Here is a 6,000-nt window from a genome sequence, read left to right on the forward strand (position 1 = left end):
TCACTCTGCTGCGCCTCCTCTTTCCTGTTTCCCTCCTTTAGTTTATCCTCCTCCGTCACTAATGGCCCAATGCTCCAAGAGTCTGGCTAATGTTTTAAATGTTCAGTTTAATACGCTTCCTCTGGTTAAAGGAGTTGCTCTAAGGGAGAAGGTATTTATTATTTAACCAGAGAAGAGGCTAAAGGAAGGAGGGAGTAAAGGGAGCGGACAACAATTAGATTACAGAGGAATATTCTACCTTAGTGTTTCGTGGCTGTAGTGGAGATTTTAATGCATTTAAACATAGAAGACTTTCAATAAACCTCTAAAAGTTTGCTTTTTAGAGTATTTATAAAATAAAGCACTTTGTATCTGCTCAAGCAATTTCCTTTAGATGGTGATGTGTCAAAAAAAGCCCCCTTGTTGTGAAAATTTGTTTTTCTGTCTGTACGCAAAACATCTCATGAACCACCGGACAGAATTTAAAGAAACTTTCAGGAAATAATCATCAAATAATACATCTATAACTGAGAAATTTTTAGAGTAAACCCAATTCGAGCTGGCTGGTAGAGCTTATCAACCTTAGAAAACACAGAAATGTGTCAGGATGTGGGGTAAAGGAGGCGAACCCAGAGTGCAGACTCATTTTGGAAAATAAACTAATTTATTAAAATAAAAGAAAACCAAAAACAAAAGCTGACGTGGCAGCAAGAAGAAAACTAAATACAGAAACTGAACGGACAAGGGCGGGAGATAAGCAGAACCAGACATCAGGGGAAACTAGATCAAGTGACAATAGATAACGAACCAGCGAGCAAGTGGACGAGATGACCGGGTTTTAAAGACAGGAAGCAATTAGGGGAAGTGGGCACAGGTGAGATGATGGCAAGGCTTGGGGCAGGTGTAGATGGGCGTGACAGGCAGACAAGAGATAGACTGAGGAGAAGTGAATGGAAAAATACTGGAAACAGAGAACAGCACAAAAATGAAACCAACAAAAAAACTAACAAAACACAAAGAAAAAACCCAAAACCTGACAAAATGACTCTAACTCGGATGCGGTAGTAGCAGACACTCCTTCACAACACATACTTTGAGCTTTAATGATCTTGCAGCATTGCATGTAGCTTTGCGATTTCCCAATATAAGATGGATTTAGTTTTAATTTCTGACATGAAAGCCATTCGGCATTTCTTCAAGGAATGCTAGGCCTTATTTTCTGCCACAAGTCCAGAAGTGACCCACTAATCTGGCTTCGTAAAAACATGGCAGTATGTCTTGTGGACAGAAAAGGACCAGAAGGTGGACATGAGGACAGGAGTCCCACTTTAACACTCGAGCTGTTGTAACGACAGGTAGTGCAAGGTTGCAGCAAACACGACTTGGTGACAACACGTCTGCTTGTAAAACTCATTTTCAGCCCCTGACAGTCAAAGGTTAACGGCCAAATATCTGCCCTGCGCTTGTTTGCTTCTTTCCTGGAATTCCAATAAAAATCATCATATTTCGTCTGTGCTCCGTGTTCTGTGTTTGGACAGAAAAGGAGAGGACCCGCTGAGATCTCTTGCGCTAACAGATGGGAACTTGTGGGTCCATTAGGCTGTGATGCACGCTTCAGCAGGTTCAGTCAAGAACGCTGCAGAATCTATTGATTCTCTGGTGGAAAGAAAATTACAAACCAGACATCTAGTTTACAATTCTTAGGCGCCTGCCGGAAAAGACACCCGTGATATGAGTGATAGTTTTTTGCAGGGAACTTTTTACTCATAGGAAACACTTTGTGGGCCGTGAGAGAAGGAAAATGATGGATGAGTTTCATTTTTTGCCACCTGTGCTTCCACCGACGAGATAACACATTAAAAGTCCATCCATTAAAACAGACGGTTAATTTCTGTGGCAGATTTCCCAGAGAGTTTGCTTTTGTGGAATCAGTTTGATCCTCACATACGCTGGAGAACTAGACCTCTAATATGTCTCATGTTAAAGGATACTGTGCCTAACCTTAAAAATGACCCATGGAGATGGAGAAGTACTACCTCTACAGGAAGTCGGTTTTGCAAATCTAAGAACTAAATAACCTTCTTCATAGAATCTGAGTCACTCTTAATATTTTCACTCACATGAGCACTGTTATTCTGAAGAAATCTTTAGATGTTTTCTTTTAACAAATGATCAAGTATTCTTAAAAAGCAGAAATGTGTGGAGGTGGATTTTCAACCATGGGATTCCAAGTAAAGACCAAGACATGACAACTGTTTCATTTTCCTACTTCTGTATCACGCTTAGATGTTGTTAAAAATCAAAACTTTCTGTATTTGCCATGTTTTCCCACTTAAAATGCATTTATATCATCTAAATTCCACTATCACTGCAAGAAAGATGTTGAGCTGCAGGGAAAAGCTCTTTATTTACTGGTCCATCTACACCAGTGGTCTCCAACCCTAATCCTCAAGAGCCACTATCCTGCATGTTTTCCTTGTTTCTCTGCTCCAACACACCTGATTTGAATCAATGGGTGATTAACAGGCTTCTGCAGAACATGAAGAGGTGATTTAACCACTGAATCAGGTGTGTTGGAGCAGGGAAACAAGGAAAACATGCAGGATGGTGGCCCTTGAGGACCAGGATTGGACACCCCTGATTGTCGATCCAACCCTCTTCTATGGTCATGAGGTGTGGATTGTGTCAGAAATATCAATATCAACATCACCAGCTGAAGTGAGCTTCCTCCGTAAGGTGGTAGGATGAGGAGCTGGATGATGAGGAGGAGCGCCGTCTTCCAGTGGGAGCTTGGAGAAGAGCAGCTGCTCCTCTGCTTTGAAAAGAGCCAGCTGAGGTGGTCCAGCTCCTGGATTAGGATGGCTCCTTGTTGCCTCTCTATGAGAGGAGACCCTGAGGGGATTCTGTATCCTTTCTGGCTGATATTAGGATCCACCAGGAAGAGCTGTTTGGGTTTCCCTCCAGAACTTATTGCTTCTGCGACCCGACCGTGGATAAGTGGAGGAATGCACATTACCTGCTGCCTCGCATGCCAAAGTTTTTAACTAAAATCTCACAAGACCTGTAAGCCCTTGATGTATGTGTTGAGGATGGCTCTCAGCTACCATCACACCAAATCTTAGCTTGCTATCAGTTCAGCTGACCAACTTAAAGCCTTTTTTATGTTTGCTAAGGTTGCTTAGCTGGTTAGAATCCAAAAGTTAATCAGTTGTAGATGTGCATTCAGTGATTAGTTTAAAATCTGTTCGGCACTTCATGAGATAGGGGGGGAGGTCATTGCTGGCTCTGTACAGGGGCGTGTTGGTTGGTGGTAAAACAGGGCAGACTGGTAAACAGTCTGAGAAACACAGCAGCTTGTTTCTGAGTCACTATCTGCAGTCTGAGCTCCTGCCTGAGCTGCTGCTGGGAGAGAGATAATAGTTTTGTCCCTCCTCCAGGCTCCATGTCTGTTTCTGCTAAAGCAGGCTGGCCAGTTTCTGAGGCAGAGGAGGGGGGGGGACAAGTTAGAGGGGAGGATGAAAAGATTAGAAAGGAGGTGGTGAGATTCTGGCCCCGGGTACCAAACTGTCACACTGCCTGGATTCATGAGCTGGCAGCTGGGAGGCAGTGTTTTCTGCCATGTTCTGTGGCGGCAGCAGAGGTGGTTGTTAAAACTTGTGGATGTTGATGATGTGTAGTCTGTATCCGCCTGAACTGGTCTTCGCTGCTAAGTGACGTAGAAGTTGTAAACATACTAAATAATTTCATCTCAGCTCATCTCGTCACCTGCCAGTCTCAGATTCTTCTTATTAAACTGCAGGAGGAAGTGATTTAATGTAATTTAAAGAAAAAACACGACAGAAAAGTTGCAAAAGTTGCAAAAAATAAGCATTTGATTTTATTAAATGCATAAAAACCAATGGGTAAAAATGAAGAAATGAGTTAAACCCCATTTCCTAATGTTACTCTCACACCTGCTCATAGCTTCTCAGTGTTCTCTTGGTTTTTAATTTGACGTCTCAAGGAGTTTTGGTTAAAAATGTACGTCATCAAGAGGTGAATGTGACATCAGATGTCGGCTTTTCCCTTTATGTAAACGGAGACAACAATAAAAATATTTAGGTCAGGTTGCTGAGAAGGACAGAGTCATTAAAGCTTCTGGCTTTAATTCAATAAATATCCAACAAACTGGCATAGTTTTTATATTTGCTTTAACTTTACCCTTTATGCTTTCAAAGATAGCTCTTGGATTGCAAAAGTTGCAGACCCTTGAATCAGGGGTAACACGGCAATCAGGGTCAGTCTGCTAGGAGCTAAGGGTGGGATGCATAATGGAAGTTTGCAGCAGACTTTCTCCTTATTGCCTCTGCAAGTTTCAGTCATATCCTTCAGCTCAATACTATCTGAATTGGGGGTGTGTGTCGTTGCAGAGGAGCCAGCTTACAGCATACCTGTGGTGTTTCTTACTGAGAAATACTGGGTGGTGCAGCTGCTCCAAAACATGGAGAGGTTAGAGCAGGCCGGAGTCCAAAACTGAGGCTAACTCTCACTCTGGCACCAAGCTGTGGATTTCTACTACACCATGTGGAAGTGCTTTTGGCTTGGAGAAACTGGGGTGAAAAAAGAGAGAGAGAGAGAGGGAAAAAACCAAGCAGTGGCAGAAAGCAGCCCCATGCAGAAGGATAAAGGAGCAGAGACAAAGCACATTACTCTTCATTTTTGTCACATCCAACTTGCCAGCAGCCATACGGTGGAAAAACAAGCCACAGAATTATGATGAATGCAGTCAAACGGAGGAAAGCGGCTGCTAACAAACCACACATGCACGACCCTTTGCGTTTTGTTTCACACAATAGACCAGAGCATTTTCTGTAAAATGAAATTACAGCTGCTGCTAAATTAATTAAACATCCTCCCAGATCTTTCTGCGCTCGTCTTATCGTTTGTGTCAGCCAATAGATTTTATTTAAACATTCAAACCCAACCAGCACTCGGGTCTATGACAGGCTTTCAGCAGGGTTATCATCACGTCCATCCGGCGGCCTCGAGGCTAATATCAGTGTCTCAAGGGTGTGCAGATAACCATCATCTTCTTCCCTTTAAACCCCGCTGCTGGTCCCTGGAGTAGAGGCTCAGCTGCCTCCTAAAGCCTGTTTTTACTTCACCCCTCTGCTGTTGTCACAACATTTTCATTACATCGCAGCTAAAGCTTTTAATGACCCCCTTTAGGACTAAACATGAGGTCGAACAGGGTGTTGCACAAACAAAAAGCAGGAGGGGTGACAAGCTTTGTGCCGGCTTTCAGACTAAGATCATCACTTGTTGAGAAAAGACAAAGATGCAGCCGTTTTGGTTAAACCTTGAAAATAACATTATGTGCAATCTTTTGTAAAATATCACACTTAATTTAGCTTAATATTTGTAAACTAGCCTTGACTTTGGCAGCCATCTTGAATTGGATTGACTCCAAAAGATAATCAGATGTAGATGCACATCCAGTCTTTATTTTCGTTATTGTCTATTTTGCTAACAGACCCAATTAGTTAACTTTAATATTAAAGTTTATGCAAAGATGTGCATGTGTTGTTAATGACTCTCAGCTACTACCACATCAAATTTCAGTACAATATCTATAAAACTACCTGAGTTACAACCACTTTTAAAAGTTCTTTCTGCAATTTTTTTTTACATTTTTCAGTAGATTTTGCAGATATTATTGAATTTATTTGAAAAGAGGGGAAAAACGAACAAAAAGACAAATAAAAATGTGGAGCTTTGAGAGAATTTAGAGTTTCAGCTGGATCATAAAAACACGCTCGATCTCCTGAAATGCCCTTTTTTCTGCAGCCAAAGCCCGGACGGTGCGTCCATTAGCGGAGCTGATATAAATAAACACAAACTGCAGAACGCCGAAGCAGTCAGAGGCGTAAATAATGCAGAGACTGAATGTGATATCAGAAACACCCTGAGGTCAGTCCTTCCAGATAGCACTTTTTAAATGCACACGGTCGGTTTCAGACAGCATATTGCTTAGTTTTGAAA

This window comes from Kryptolebias marmoratus, linkage group LG17, assembly GCF_001649575.2.
Source record: "Kryptolebias marmoratus isolate JLee-2015 linkage group LG17, ASM164957v2, whole genome shotgun sequence".
Taxonomy (NCBI): Eukaryota; Metazoa; Chordata; class Actinopteri; order Cyprinodontiformes; family Rivulidae; genus Kryptolebias; species Kryptolebias marmoratus.